Here is a 14,296-nt window from a genome sequence, read left to right on the forward strand (position 1 = left end):
AGAATTATGATCTCAATCATGTAACAACCAAAATCTTTTCTGATGGAGGTCCCTGAAGCTGAATCTTATCAAAGGGGGGTCCGTTACCTAATGTGTATAAATTTAGGGTCCCATTGACTCGAATAAGGTTGAGAACCACTGCTCTTGAGAACCTTGCATGCATAAAATGTAATCGTGATTAGTTTCATTCATACTCTATACTCTATTCATACACTGTGCTATAGCCTCTTTGAGTTATAAACACACTTTTGTCATTTGGCTTGGTTGTAAGTTCCATTGTTTGAAATACTACATCAGAGGCGTTTTACCCCATGATACAAAAGCTCTCATTTATTCGATAAAACCATATACAGCTCTTTACTTGATGGATATTATTTATAAGCTGTACCTTATTTCAGTTTTAATGTTTAAAGTCCATGTAACTGAAACCACAGTTTACCATCATGTCAGTGAAATGTTCTGAAATCAACATTATAATTGAGAAAACAGCAGCATGAATGTACTAAAGGTGGCGAGAGAATCTTATTTAGAAAGAGACAAACACAAACTATTGGGTGGATGTGACCAGCTGATCAGAACAGCAGATTTCACGATTGACAGCCCCCAATAATGACAGCAAGGAAATTATGAGTGAATGGCATGATGAATAAGAAATAAACTTCAGGCCTATATAATCATGCAAAAGAATAGTCTTTCTGACTGAACTCATGCTAGAGCGTCATTTAGTTTTAATGTAGTATTGTAGAAAGTATTGTGTCTTTGTTTTCTGAGAACACTTTATAATAAAGGTATTAAACTTAAAGGTGCAGTGCGTAGGATTTGGCGGCAACTAGTGGGGATGTTGCAGATTGCATCCAACTGAAACGTCTCCCATGTGCCAAACATGTCAACTATGGTTGACACAAAAACATAAAAAATGCATTTGGTTTGGCCGTTGTGGGCTACTTAAAATGTTCGGGTGATTAAACATTAAAAAAACATGCTAATTAATATTCTATTACATTTTTGCCAATGTGTCCCACTTAATGCTACACATGTCCCTTTAAGTGCTTCGCTTGCGATGATTCATTGCAAGAACTAATGCAGGATGCATCATAGATTCATGTTCACTCACATTTACTTCTTACATGTGTTTACATGTCACCAAATCAGCCTAAATAGAGTTATTTCAGACTCATGCATTCGATCGCTGGCTTTTCTCAGAGAAAAATGAAGCTGTTGTTCATATTGTGCTTTGTAATATCCGATGTAGATGATAGTCAGGTGCACTCATCAACTGCATGATGAAAAGTGCTTCATATTTCCTTGAGACATGGTACTGTTCTGCTGCTCTGCTGTCTAATCAAATGCATGGGTGTCTTTTCTATGTAACCAAGCACATGAACCAACCGTGACTTGAATATTATTTAATCATAAGCAACAGGCATTCATATATATCCTAGATTAATATGTTAACTATTAAATCACCATTAGTTATGCATTACTTAAGCCTGTGTACCCTTTTAATTAAATGTCATCTATTATTATTTGTGTCACAACTGCTTTGTGGGTTTTTTTTGCCCGGTCTGCCTCTCTGTCCCTCCTTCCAGCCACATTCCCTCTTCCCCGGGTCCCTTCATCTGCATTAAGACTTATTGTCGTTCCTCACCTGTCCACCAGATGCCCTCGGTGTTTCTTAATCCTGGTCACCTGACTCCCACATCCTCCTGCTCACCTGTGTCTCGTTTCCTGATCTCCCTGTCAGTACAAATGGCAGCCTCTTAGAAATCCCTAAACTGTTTCTGTTTTTGCGACTGTCTGCATTTAGGTCCTCTCCCTCAACATGTGTTTTTTAACTGTACAGTAAACTGTAAAACTAAAGAAAAAAAACAAACACTAAAATGCTGTGTTCTTCTCCGTACACCAGGATATCTGTCCTCCCGGTGCTGTGGTCATCCCTCCTCATGAATCGTCTCTTCTCTGGCGGCTTCTCGTGGCCCAACCACAAAGTAAGATGCAGGTTTTAATTTCCTCTTTTGGCTTCTTGTCATCAAAGTGAAAGAAGCACACGTGAACTGTTTAGGGTTGTGTTTCTGTGGATTTGTCTTCTTTTGGGAGGCAATGTTTTTGATTCCTGTTCAACGCATTCTTGCTAAAACCACAAAATAAGTGCATGTTGGTGCAGCCGTGAACGGCACAGCTCGTCGCTGAACTTCGTACGCTGTTAGCGAGCGTCGACGTTACGCTAACTTCGTCTGTTGAAGCTATCCGAGGCCACTTCTTCAGCTCGCCCTTCCGTTCCTCTGCAGCAGAAGGCAGAGATGTTTGACACTATCCCATTTATAGTTTGACAGGTTGTGTAACCGCGTCATACATCATTTAAAGTGGCAATCCATTAGATTTCAGTTCTGACTGATTTGGACACAACCCATTTACTGGTGGTAACAGCAAATGTGGTTTTTAATACTGCAGTAGTCTGGGACCTGTTAAAATGCAAAAGAGGGCTGCAAAACAAACTATTTCCATTTAAATAAATATGTCATGCAATAACCGGCCTTTTTCCATCATTCTGGGAGAGACCGTGATCCGAGTCATGCTGCACACGGCATGAGTCTGCAAACAGCGAAAGTGAAAGTAGTTGCATACCTCGCTTAGAAGTTGGGTGTGCAGCCTGTCGCCTGCAGCTTTTCATCTCACAGCTCACTGTAGCTGCGGTTTCTTGTTCCATTACTCCCTGCAATATTTCCAACTGATCCGCTGTCAAAAAATGACCGAAAATGATCTGTTCCTTGTTTTGTCGATGCATTTTTGATGAGCAATAGCCATCGTCGTGCTGTGACTACTTTGTATTAAAAGTCAACTCGTGTTTTATCAGTTCAATGCTTTTAGTGTAAAGCTGCAGCAGTAGGACATGTTTGGTTTGCTTTAACAGTAACTTAATACAGAATTATTCTTTTTTTGATACCCAGTTCGTAACATGTAAATGTATAAATATTTCAATACTTTCATCAGTGGGCCATAGGCTTAATCACCAGTGTGTTACCTCCCGCAGCATTAGAATAGAGACTTAAAAGATATGTATAAATGAAAATCTTTGAGATTTCAACTTTAAACTCCGGGAAAATGGAACAAAACTGTCGCCAATTCTGCCAGGTTCACTAAAAGAAATAAATGGAAAAAACATCCATAATTCATGCAAGAAATTATGGAGGCTAGGAATATTGTGAATTGTGTAATTATCTTTCTCTTTATCAGCACAGTACAATAAGAGGTGGCACTCAAAAACTGGAAGATGAAACGAGTTCAAATATTTGATAAATGTTTGATTTAAACTTGATTCAAACCGACATCACGTTTCTGTTTGCGGTTTATCTTTCGACAGCGGCCCCTCGTGAGAGCGTCATCATTTAACAGCGGCCATGTGTGTCAGGAATGGACCACACCCCTCAATGATAGTGCTGCCTGCGAGCTCCCAGAGGCCTCTGTGATGCCAACTTTAGCTGTTTTTAGGTCTAGTTGGCAGCACTGCTGAGTCCTTATCTACATCTGTGTCTACATGCGCTTGCTGCACACAAGATAACAATCTTCTATCTCCTTCTTACTATCTGGTTCTTGCGGTCACAACATCCCTCAGGCGTCAAGAGAAGTTGCACAGCAAAAACAAAGCTACCTCTAAACTGTTTCTACCCACAATGCAGAGCAGAGGCCACTGAGCGGCTTAGCGGGCTCGACTACAATCCATCACAGCAATAATCAAACCAGCTCAGACTTAGTGCTTATTAAATTCAATTGGATATAAATGCAAGCAACTCATCTTATTTGTGCAGTGATTCTGCAACATTACATCTATTGACTGCCATTACATTTCTTTATAGACTTTTTGAATGTGTGATTGGAGCGAGTTTAAAAGTTTGAGATGGTTTTCATCTGTATTATTTTAAATTATTCATAACAGTGCTCATCAGGGAATGGCTTTCCCCCCATTACATTATTGGTTTATGCAAAGCAGGGAACAACTGGCTGCTGGGATGTGTGTGTGTGTGTGTGTGTGTGTGTGTGTGTGTGTGTGTGTGTGTGTGTGTGTGTGTGTGTGTGTGTATAAGAGTGCATGCATGCTGTTAAGTGGTGCTTGTCTTGGCTGTAGCTTTAAGTCTGTTTGGTCGAGTGAATGTATTATTTGGAGACAGCGATTGGCTTGTAATTTAAAAATAAAGAAAAAGTGTCTCATGAGTTGATTTTTATTATGTTGGCATGCAGATATATATTTTAAGGATTTTCTTCTTTTTTTTTTATTCTCTTTTTTTCTTCTTGAGGAAGACCTGCCTGGGCCTGATAATTCTTAGATGTCATGTTTCTTCATTGGCTATTAGTCAAACAGGTTCAACAGTGGTTGGCTGTGCTGTGTGAGCAAATGGTTTGTCATGACTGACAGAGAGAGTTCATCAATAATGTGTGACTGGCTGCAGTTCAATAACTGTCAATTGACCAGTCAGAGCCCATATTCCCACTGCACCTCTGTCTCTTCATATTTCTACTTACTAACATAATGTAGCACCATATTTGTCCGTGTCTAGTATTGACATTGATGCATGTGCATCAGATCTGCTCATCCAAACATAAGCAGCAGTGCTCAAACGTTGCAGCCACAATAGAGCCCATAAAAGAAATTATGTCATAGATTTCATCACTCCTGTTGTTTTTTTGTCACTTCTGGAACTACAGATCCCATAATGTTTATGTGGTTAGTTATGGATCTGAGAATACGAGGTGGGATTTATCTGGTTTACGGGGTGACAAATGTGAACCTCATCCATAAAAGGACGAATTACAGGTGAAACGACAGATTGAAATTAAACTAATATAAACTTTCCAGGCTCCATCACCCCTCTACCTCCAGGCAGCGTGTTCACAATTCAATGTGTGTCAAAGGTGCGCATATGTCCTAACTGATGCCCATTAGTGGGATTAAAATCCAAGCCCTGTGCATATTTTAATACAATCATGATTATAGATTAAGAGCAAAATCTAATTAATACAATCAGAGGATGGTGTTGACATGGGCTCTGTCTCACATGCTTTATTGACTTAATCAAATTATAATCTAATATCTGATGCGCGTGTAAACGTGACTTGTGTGAGTGATGCCTGTTTATGGTTTGTATCTTCCTGTTTGCACCTGAGGGGGGCTCCAAGGACTTAAGAGATCAAAACTTTATTTCGCTGTATTGTCACACCAACGCGTTTCGGCGTGTGGCTTTCAGGTTAAACGTATATAAAATATAAAACGCCACAAATCACGTGCATGCATATCAAGCGATGGGGCGGCCGTTGATAAATGGGCTGGGTCAATGGTCATGTGACCCCCATATTCCCCATGCACGCCACTATATTATTAAGTCTTTGGTTGTGCCTAGCTGTTGATTGTTGTTTTCAACCTTTTTTTAGGTGGCAGATTAGAGAAGCAAATGGAGTTCACAAACAACAAATGAAGAATAGAATTTGCCAATTTGCACATTACGTTCAGCGTAAACACATCGCAGCAGACGGCATTGCACTTAATGTAGGCCAGCACACACACACACACACACACACACACACACACACACACACACACACACACACACACACACACACACACACATATCCCTATAGACTGAGAGTGGCGAAAAGAGACAAGGCAGCACTGGCACTACTCAAACAAGGAGTTTGTCTCTCTTAGTGTCTCTTGTACGCAAGCGGGAAAAAAAACTATGTATAACAAATAGGCTGATCTGAGAACAGCATCAGGGGGATTTGGAGGGGGTTGAAGTTAGCCCACATTGTTATCCCCCCCCCCCCCCTTCATCACTCAGTGTGGTATCGCTGTGACGATCAGCAGGAGGAGGAGGAGGAGGTGGAAGAGGGGAGGCAAGAGGGAACGCAGTGGGGAGGCAGGTGGGAGAAAGAGAGGTGGGGGGGGGGGGGGGCGTTGATGAAGGCTCTCAGAAGTCAGATAAGAGAGCCCAGACAATCCCTCTGCTCATCCCACTTTTTTTTTTTTTTTTTTTATATCAAGAGGGAATATATCATAAGCTGTGTTGTCTTGGCTACACCAGAGATGGTCTTTGAGTTAGCGGAGTCTATTAGGAGGCATCTGTGTTCATTTGGGAGCTGTAAGGAGCTGACAGGAAGGAGGGAGAGAGAAGAATGAGAAAAGAGGAGGAGTGAGCGCTAGTTTAGTCTGACGCCGTTGTTTCAACATTGATTATTCTGTGTTTTCTATGGACGTGCGAGGTTCATGTACAGTATACACATTCCTATGTTGCATCAGAGCGGAGAATGAGGGGTAGAAAGAGAATCATATGGGTGTTATGAAACAAAACCAAGAGAATACGCTTTGATATTCATGTCTCTGTGGGTCTGATGGTGATATAACGCATGTTCTAAATTTTTCATTCCAGATGAAAAGCAGTATGTAGGCTACATATCACAGTATTGAACCAGCGCTACTAAAACAGTAATGCTAGCTGCACTAGTTGAGGGAAGAAAAAAAAAAAAGAGACAGAACATCAGCTTGTTTCTATGGCAAAAGCTACTTTTCACCGTCCTTTCTCACATGTCAGTGTTACATAAAGTATAAGCCATTCTCTTTGGCTTCTTGTTTTGATTTTTTTTTCTGTAGGGTCCTATAGATGGAGAGACATTTTAAGGCAGTGTAAGTCATTGATTTCTGCTGTAAATAGCAGTAAATAATGCTGGCAGGTCACAGTGTAGCATGTGTTGACTTTATGGGAAAAGAAAGGGAAAAAAAAGCCATACAAGCAAGAAAGTTAGGTTGTTTCTTGTGTGGGCTGTGCTTGATGAAAACCGCGTGGTGGTCATTCAGTATTGAACTTCTATGCAGTTTTACGAGAGCAGAATTACACACTGTATAGCCAAGGATATGTGGACACATACGTTTATGTGCTATTGATCTGGGGGTTGTTTTTCCACCCCTGTCACCAGATAAGAAAGTCGATATTAGAACAATGTTCATGTCCAAAGCCAAGGTTTTTAAAATTCGCTCTTTCCACAATATCTATGCATGGCAACTATTACTTTAGACAATAGTGTGCTTCCTACTTTTTGGCAGCAGTTTGGGGAACATGTCATTGTCCCCGTACAAAGTGAGGTCCATAACAAATGGTTTCCTTTAGGATGTTTGGTGTGTAAAAACCAGACTCTTCTTCGTAAAATGTTAAGGATGATGTAAAAAGGATAATGTTGTCCCATGAAAAGACCAAGACCAGTTAGTATGTGCCTCTCTCTCTCTCTCTCTCTCTCTCTCTCTCTCTCTCTCTCTCTCTCTCTCTCTCTCTCTCTCTCTCTCTCTCTCTCTCTCTCTCTCTCTCTCTCTCTCAAGCCTATTAGTCCCTAGTGAAGACATTATTAACAGGTCAGCCATTTATAGTCTCCGCTCACATGTGTCCATTCGTGTGTCCGGAAGTGACTGTGCATCTCTGTGTCTGTCCACGGCTAATCTTGCATTCTGCTTCATCAAATGGCATAATACTTTGGGTGGCCAGTTATGGCTGCATGCTTGTGGTTGTGTGACTTCCACTTTCTCAAAACACCTTTTTATTGCCTTCTTTATACTGTCCGCTGACTGCCCCTCCCCGGTAAGGGCCACTAGTGATAACACAGCTAAGTGCATCGCCGCCTCCCTGCCGCTTCTCTGTTGCCGAGACAGTTGGGGAAAACCATAAACTGTATGTCAATGGGAAGACAGTTTGATCACTTTTTTTTGTTTTAGGCGGTGTGTTTGGTTATCAGCTAATAGAACTACAAACACAGCTCACTGCATTGCCATCGCTGCTCTGGGACCAGCATCAACCTCACTTGAACACGCGTATTGTCAAAAAAAATTGATAAGTGCTTCAATTTGAGGTTACGCCCATGAGACGGAGCTGAGACACGCGCCTGCACAGAGCCGGTTCACACATCTGCATAGATTAAAATGAATGTAAATCTGTTGTGTCAGATGTGCGAATGAATAACATGTCTGATAAACAAATGGGGGGGTTAGCCAGTTGAATTGTGGTTTGTATTATATACTCTACTGTGTGGAGCTTTTCTACTTTTTATTTTGTATTCGGCTCTGGCCTGCAACAACCCTGATCCTAACCCTGTCCAGCACCTTTGGATTATATTGGAACGTCCACTGTGAGCCAGTCCTTATCGGCCAACATCGGTGACCTCACTAATGCTCTTGTAGCTGAATGGGCCTAAATCCCTGCAGCCAGGTTCCAAATTCTAGTAGAAAACCATCCCCAGATGTGCAGAAGCTGTAATAGTAGAACAATAGTGACTGTCGTTTTGGAATGATGGATGATCAACAATCACATATATTTTTGAGTATCTGCATTTTTTTTTTTTTTTCAAGCGCCCACATACTTTTGGCCAGAGTATTATTTCAAAGTAATGATATTTTGTGTCCAGTTCTTTCAGTAAATTGGGTCAGAAAAAAATTCTGTTTTCAGGCAGCCAGAACAAGTAATGTGAGGTTCCAGCATGTGGCCAACAAAACACCCATCTGCACTTCACATCACCTCTGGCTCTCTGTCATCACACTTTCCTTTCTTGCTTGTAGAGCTTGATATAATTCAAAAATTCAATGGGCCTCTTCGTAAATCTGGAGCAGATCCCGTGCACAAGCTGTGTGCAGCATCACTCTCCAAAGCTTGAGGTTAGCCTCAGCTGTGAATATTCTCCAACAGTGATGCTTTTATACTGAGGGAAACGGTTTTATTTAGATTTTTAAATATTGCATGTGGATTTAAATATCACGCTATGTCTTCATTTGCACATTTTATTGAGTGCACTGCAACACAAAATCTTAGTATTGGTCTCATGCTTGTGAACATGTTTTTTTGTAGCGTACCTATTTCTGTTTTCTCATGATTTTAGTGTCCTTCTGTTCCGCTGTTTTTTTCTGCTGTTCTCTTCCTGATTACTATTATTTATTGCCTAATCCCTTTTCATTATTCCTTCTGCTTTCATTTTATTTTGCCGCCATGTTTGCTGCCAGTCTGCACTTATTTTGATATTTATGTTGTTGTTTATCACTGTCTGATATTGCCCCTCAGTGAAGAGTGTTTTTGTTTGCCTCAACGTCATTTTTTATCTCCTCCCCCTCCCACTTAAGAGGAAAATTCCCTCCTCCAAGGTTATGCTTGTAAATAAGAATGTATTCTTTAGCGACCTACATGCATAAATAAATGAGTTTTGTGATTCTCTACGCTGCCAAATTCATCTTCCAATTGTCCTTGGGATCCTAAGCTGGCAAAAACAAGCGCCATATCATCTTCCGAAGAAATAACAGCAATGCAAAACTGAAAACCATACACAAAAAAAAGTCTCAGTTTTATTATTCTGCAAATAATTCCTCCCAACGCTCAAACAGCGGTGCAAAACATTCAAGCCAATAGGGCCTTTGTGTTACTGTATCAGTTAGACCCCAAGAGATGTGTTCCATTAGAAGCAGGCCATATGTTGCTTTCCGATGGCGGTTTGTTTTTCTCTGAATTCACAGATGAAGATGTACATCCCTAGAGACCAAGAGCTTGTTTGCGTGTGTGTGTGTGTGTGTGTGTGTGTGTGTGTGTGTGTGTATGTGTGTGTGCGTGTGCGTGAGGAAAAGAGCATCAGAGAGTGAGAGCGCCTGAGTGAGAGTGTGTGTGTGGCAGAGGTTCACCACAGCTGCAGCGTTTACCCGGGCCGGCACAGGGGAGGGTCATCCAGAGCAGAACAAAGTGTATGCCAGTGTGCCACAGCTGTGGCCGTCTGCACGGCAAACTGGGCTTCTCCGTGTGAATGAGCCACCGCGCTCTCCAGGCCAATGGGGGTTGTGGTGTATCGTTGTCAGCTATGCATGACCCAATCTTGTGTCTTGGGAAAGTGCACGAGTAGGTCCCTCGAGTGCACGTTAGCGATCTAAAGGGATGATTATGCATAGCCTCATCTATTGACCCTCTTCCTCCAATCGTAGTCTATATATATATTTTTTTTTTTTTCGACAAATTTGGAAGAAAAAAAACATCCGTAGATTTATTTACTGTCTGTGGCGCTCTGCCCAAAGAATACTGCTTATACTGGTCACATTATATAGTTTGTTGATTGATGATTAACTAAAATAGCTGCTCACTGTTCTCGAAGAAATGTTACTCCAACAGAAGGAAAAAAAGAGCATTTGTTGGGGATTATTTTCAGCATCTGATTCACACACGCATTCAGAAGCGGCAGGACTGTGTGTGTGTGTGTGTGTGTGTGTGTGTGTGTGTGTGTGTGTGTGTGTGTGTGTGTGTGTGTGTGTGTGTGTGTGTGTGTGTGTGTGTGTGTGTGTGTGTGTGTGTGTGTGTGTGTGTGTGTGTGTGGGATTGACTTGAGTAAACTACAGTGCCCGTGTTCATTATAATGAAGGAACATGTCACCCAGTGCAACAGTGTGGCTAATTTATGCGTTATTATTTTTTGGAGAACAGTGGCATTCTACGGCACGGAGGATTACGCTGCAAGGCTTTGGGAACACAGGAGATTACAATTAGGATTCGTTATTGATAGTTTTTAGCTTTCTGTGGGATTTGTTGACAATAAGAAAATGCTATCCTCGTGTGTTTTTAGAGTCAAAAGGTAACGATGGATGTAAAAGTTGTAGTAAAATATCTGGTGATGACAATTCTGCTACCTAAAATTAGCATGAAGAAAGAATGTGTAAAAAGTCGAGGTGAATTGAATGCTTGTAAAGAAAAGCACCTCAAACGGCTCCAGACTGGAGAAAAAAAAATAATCCATCAATTTGCATGTTGCACCCTACTTGACAGCCACTTTCTCCCCATATGGACACGTAAGCCACCTCTCTCCCTCTGCGATTGCGACGCGTAATGAGACCGAGGTCTGACATTACCTAGAGTGAGAGGTGTTGACTGGGAGAGGGATATTGCGTTCGTCTCTGGAGGACGAGCATCCTGCTAAATGTCCTGTGCAAGCAAGAAAGGGAGCACTGGAAAGAAAGTGGGCATGAAATAGAAAGCAGAGGGAGACGGAGAGTAAATTTGCGCTGACGTTTCAGAGTTATCACAAGTGTGTGTCGGAACAATTCAGCATCGGTTGTGACTTTATAGGAGACGACCTCCGTTGCTATTCGTGCACTAAATTTACTGTACACAAGTACAGTTTGCCGATTCAGGGACTGCAGCAGCGCTACTGAACTTCACAGTATGATTGCATATTTACGTTTTTTCGGACATAATGAGGGTTGACCTTGCCTGCAGTTGCGTTTGTGAAAATGACAAAATGACACAATCTTCCATGCAGCCTACACGTGTATATTCCACACATGAAGCCTCACAGAGTCACATACAGTATGCCCACGTATTCTTTGAATTGGAGCTGGGTGCACATCATATCATAAGAGGCCGCCTGCTGAAGAGGAACGCCTTCAGCATGTCATCCTGGTAAGGCCAACGGTCTCTTTATCCCGTCTGCTGGCTGTCATGCGTACAGAGCCCCCCCCCCCCCCCCCCCCCCCCTCCTGTCCCTCGGCTTAACTAGCTCCCTAAAGTCATTATCTGCATGATCAAGGGCTGGATTGAATAAAGGCTACGTGGGTTTAACCCCTGAGAATGTAAAATGGGAGAGGGGCTTACTGCGGCGGGCGCAATGGGAGGAATGACGAGATTAGGTCGAGGCGTAGTCGATGTGCCCGCACAGCTGAAGTGACAGCTGGAATGAACCTCCGGCACTATCTCACCTTTGGTGGTATGAGGATAATTTGTAACATCCTCATTCCTTTTTCACCCCAAAAAATTGAAACTCTTCCTTTTATGTCCAGTTAGAACCAGTAGGTGTTGGGCAGCTGCGTGTCTCCATTCACTTAGTTTCACTTGTGTCACATGTGTTGTAAGCGGCGTGATTGTTCTTGGTGGTGCGTTCAAGGATGCTCTGTTATCCGGGATTTGACAGATGGAAGCTGAGAAGCTTTCAAGGACATTGTTGGGCAATCAGAGAAGACAATAGAGACATCGTAAAAGGCATAGTGAGAATTCGATTTTGTCATTAAAACGGTTGCTTTCAGAGCCAACTTCAGTCACTGACACCATATGTACTTTTTAAGTTTTTAGTTTTAGTTTTTTTTACAGGCACAGGTAGAAGTAGCTTAATGTTTTTATACTGTTAGGGTGGACATTCTGTCTGATTTTGATAGTGGAGACCGCAGATAGCATTAGCCTGACAAACAGACTGAATTGCTGCAGTAAGTTATTTTTCTTTTCATCCCGACATTTCGTTCATGTTATCCGATTTCTTGTTAGGCGGCGAGGTAGTTTGTTTTACCCTAACCTGTCTGTAGCAAGTGACGCATTTTCCGTCGACATGAAAGCTGCAGCGGTGCTTGCTGTAGGAGCACTTAAGTACAGGGTTTTCAACATGATAGGAGGAAAATAACAACTTCTAGTTTTTGTTTGTGTAAATCAACTTACAACATTGTGCTTACTAGGCAGCTAGTTATGTAGGAAGAGGATGTCGCAGTCTAAAACCTGCCTCCTTAGCTCTGATTGGCTGATTGTTTCTAACCAGTAGAAGTATCCATAATAAGAGACCTATTTGAATCTCAAATATGATTCAGAGCTGTGGAAGCAGGCAAGGTTAGTATCCCACCTCCTGTACAGTCAACGCTGGTTTCTTTAAAGCATGACACCAATCCTAACCTAACTTTAACCAAGTAGATTTAGTTGTCAAAACTTAACCAGCCATTATCTATGAAACAGATGAGGTTATTGTAGCTGTCTTATTGGTCCCTTTTTGAAAGGCACTGATCGACAGGTTTGAGGACAAATTTGCCGATTTTTCAAGACTCAGTTGTCCTTGAAAGCAATAACAGGAGCAGTCCATGTTGAAAGCTTTATTTACTTTATTTATTTATTTTTAGAAAAATAAATGCTCACTAAGTCTCAGTGAACACTTTGGTTTCATAGTGGACTCAAAGATATGGAACCCAGCGGCTCCCTGGAGGGTAGGAAATCAATCTAGAAATCTATGGCACGCTTTAAGAGTGGTCAGCAATAATGTTAAGTATACACAAATGTAATTAGTGGGCTTAAGGTGCAGAATTACCTAGATAGTCCTTCTGAAAGCCGAAGCGGTCGGTTCCAGTTGAAGGTGTTTACTGTATGTACGCATTACCATCTCCAAGCTACATCCTGTGCTGGAACACACACACACACACACACACACACACACACACACACACACACACACACACACACACACACACACACACACACACACACACATTTACCCACAGTCTACTCACACATGTCATCCTAGCTAATTCATTTCTTACCCCTGCCATTGTTCCACACCACAATTAGCTACGCTTTGTTTGTGCTAAATGCGTTTTCCTGACGCGTTCAATTAGGAAAAATTGCAGCACAAAAAATAAGTAATTAGGGGACGAAGATGAAGAGCACCTAGCTCTATCACAGCAAACTAATTGGTGTAATTTAGTCTGGTTTGTATCACGTAGCTTCGGGGTGATGCAGGTAACAAATAGATTAATTGTATGATTACCCCATCTGGTTCCAGTCATCTGGAGTTGGCAGCAATTCTTTGGTCTACGCTTCTTATCCGAATACTGCATGTAGATGGTGAATTCAGGCTGCAGCTTCTTATCTGTGTTTTTAGAGCATTTTTTTTAAAAGCGTCGGTCTGTTTTTCTCATACTGAAAATGTTCTAATTTATCACAAGGCTTCCCCAAGTCCTGCCTCTAAGCCATCTGTGTACTCTGATATTGCAATCGTGCACTCGTTTCATTGATGGACGACATAAATATTCACGTGAGACATATGTACATTTGAATATTCACAACTAGCCTGATTATACAATCCTCCTCCTCATCCCGTGAGCAGCAAAGTTGCCTTCGCAAACTAAATGAATGATGGGTATAGGCACCGTGTATTGTTGGGGCTTCACCCCCCCCCCCCCCCCCCCCCAGGCCATCCTCTGAAGCTCAGGAGTTCACGACTGGCCAATTTAGAACCAAGCGGCAGAGACGTCTTCTGACCACAGTTTCACCCAAGCTCAGATGCACCGTATGCCAGAGGAGGAGTGCGTGGGCGGGAGCGTGTATGTGTGCTCTCTGGGTATTCCGCTGACATGTGGAGGAAGCGAAGGAATGAGAGAGAGGGGGAGGGGGAGAGGGAGGGAGGGAGGGGGAGAGAGAGGGAGAGAGAGAGAGAGAGAGAGAGAGAGAGAGAGAGAGAAAATAGCAGCAGCAAAAATTAAAACATGCCAGCGTGAAAAA

General features: G+C 42.1%; 1 long non-coding RNA gene across 1 annotated transcript in view; it reads left to right on the forward strand.

Annotated features, from left to right (window-relative positions):
* The first annotated feature begins 1,724 nt into the window (after positions 1-1,724).
* The window catches only part of LOC137870834 (uncharacterized), a 38,761-nt gene continuing 26,189 nt past the window's right edge, over positions 1,725-14,296 (forward strand). Inside the window, exons 1-2 of the long non-coding RNA XR_011102752.1 lie at positions 1,725-1,807; positions 1,907-1,988. This is a non-coding gene — a long non-coding RNA (uncharacterized lncRNA). The remainder of the gene's footprint in view (positions 1,808-1,906; positions 1,989-14,296) is intronic.

Source organism: Cebidichthys violaceus, unplaced genomic scaffold, assembly GCF_023349555.1.
Source record: "Cebidichthys violaceus isolate CVI_PGR_0920_01 unplaced genomic scaffold, fCebVio1.0.p SCAF_14, whole genome shotgun sequence".
In the NCBI taxonomy this organism is placed as follows: Eukaryota; Metazoa; Chordata; class Actinopteri; order Perciformes; family Stichaeidae; genus Cebidichthys; species Cebidichthys violaceus.